Source organism: Tubulanus polymorphus, chromosome 1 (genome assembly GCF_964204645.1).
Source record: "Tubulanus polymorphus chromosome 1, tnTubPoly1.2, whole genome shotgun sequence".
Lineage (NCBI taxonomy): Eukaryota > Metazoa > Nemertea > Palaeonemertea > Tubulaniformes > Tubulanidae > Tubulanus > Tubulanus polymorphus.
Window position 1 is genome coordinate 18,169,815 of NC_134025.1, and position 2,611 is coordinate 18,172,425.

Sequence of the window (2,611 nt, forward strand, 5' to 3'; positions counted from 1 at the left end):
GATGGCGGCCATTTTTCTGTGTGAGATCACACCGAAAAATAATCAGTTATATTTATCTTTATGTAGCTCCCAGAAACATAATTATTTTAAATTAAATTAAATTTTCTATGTGAAAAAATCACACAGAAAAATAATTTACATTTATATTTACCATTTTTCTCGATGGCGGCCATTTTTCTGTGTGAAAAAAATCACGCAGAAAAATAATTTACATTTATAACTACCATTTTTCTCGATAGCGGCCATTTTATCTGTGTGAAAAAATCACACAGAAAAATAATTTACATTTATATTTACCATTTTTCTCGATGGCAGCCATTTTTCTGTGTGAAAAAAATCACACAGAAAAATAATTTACATTTATATTTACCATTTTTCTCGATGGCGGCCATTTTTCTGTGTGAAAAATTACACAGAAAAATAATTTATATTTATATTTGTCATTTTCCTCGATGGCGGCCATTTTTCTGTGTGAAGAAATCACACAGAAAAATAATTTATATTTATATTTATTTATAATGGCCGCCATCGAGAAAAATGATAAATATAAATATAAATTATTTTTCTGTGTGTTCTTTTCACACAGAAAATTAATTTAATTTAAAATAATTATGTTTTTGGGCGCTACAAAAAAAAAGATAAATATAATTGTCGCCAGGATGCTGCCGTACGTATAAGTTAGTTTTAAAATTTAAAAAAATAAAATTCAGAACATTGAACATTGAATATTCAAAAGGCTTTCTACGGCAGCATCCTGGCGACAATTATATTTACCTTTTTTTTTGTAGCTCCCAGAAACATAATTATTTTAAATTAAATTAATTTTCTATGTGAAAAAATCACACATAAAAACAATTTACATTTATATTTACCATTTTTCTCGATGGCGGCCATCTTTCTGTGTGAAAAAAATCACACAGAAAAATAATTAGTTATATTTATCTTTTAGTAGCTCCCAGAAACATAATTATTTTAAATTAAATTAATGTTCTATGTGAAAAAAATCACACAGAAAAATAATTTACATTTATATTTACCATTTTTCTCGATGGCGGCCATTTTTCTGTGTGAAAAAAATCACACAGAAAAATAATTTATATTTATATTTACCATTTTTCTCGATGGCGGCCATTTTTCTGTATGAAAAATCACACAGAAAAATAATTTATATATATATTTACAATTTTTCTCGATGGCGGCCATTTTTCTGTGTGAAAAAAATCACACAGAAAAATAATTTATATTTATATTTATCATTTTTCTCGATGGCGGCCATTTTTCTGTGTCAAAAAATCACACAGAAAAATAATTTATATTTATATTTACCATTTTTCCCGATGGCGGCCATTTTTCTGTGTGAAAAAATCACACAGAAAAATAATTTATATTTATATTTATCATTTTTCTCGATGGCGGCCATTTTTCTGTGTGAAAAAATCACATAGAAAAATAATTCCTATTTATATTTATCATTTTTCGCGCGGTGTTGCCGAGACATTCTGCGGGCTTAATGGTGATAGGTACCGGTACGGCGAAGTTTTACGTAACTAGTAATTACAGATAACACACCATGGACGAGTCTTTCAAAGAACACCTTCGCTCGTTGAACATTGATGAAACGATCATCAATCACTTAGAAAAAGAGAAGGTAAGGTACATAGTCGTATTAGGCCTCTCCTATTGTTTCCTTAGTCGCTATAGGCATACATCTCGGGGTATAGTAGACCTATAGGTCTACGAAATATGTAGCCAGACACAGCGCCGTGACAATATGATCGATTTTTTCTCGTCATTACGAATTACGGGTACGTTTTACGTTTTACGACAAACGTCAAATGAATTAGGTCAAGGTTTCCTACAATTACAAAATATCGTGAATTAAGTTTCACTAATTACAAATTACATTTTACGTTTTAAAAATTGAAAATTCCGTTTTGCGAATTACAAATTATGTTTCCCAAAAGACCTCTCGCGATAAAATGAACCGAGATGTAGTGGAAAATCGTTAAACGTCCATAACATTATTCGTAAAACGTAATTCGTAATTCATAAAACACAACGAGTACCGTACTCGTCGAATCGTAGTGTCGCTCAAGGGGGAAGTGGTACCGTAACAAAATGAAATTAATTAAATTAGGGCTAGAGTTTAGGAATTCAACCTCTCGAGGGTCCAGAGGGTTAGATGGTCGAGGGGTTGGAGTTATAATAGGGTAGGTAGGGCTAGGCTATATCTAGTAAACATTGACCCATATGGTTTTAGTGGTTAGCTCGTTGCTGGTTGAATTCCATTGTATGCATCTAGAGCTATAAATGGTTTTTAATCAAATCAATACGTTTTTCTATTTCAGTTATATATATGATTTTCAATCAGTTGATGAAGCTATGAGTTTATATAACGTAGTAACAAATAAAGAAAAATTACATCTATACAAACCTAAATTATCAGATTATTATACACCAAGTAAAAAACAACAGAAATATGAAATAATTTGGATTGTAGGTGGAACTGTTATTGTTATATTTGTAGCATATAAATTTGCAAATTAATTACATATTATTTTTTGCTAAATAGATGGATGATAAAGTTGATGGTGTTAATATTATTCCTCAT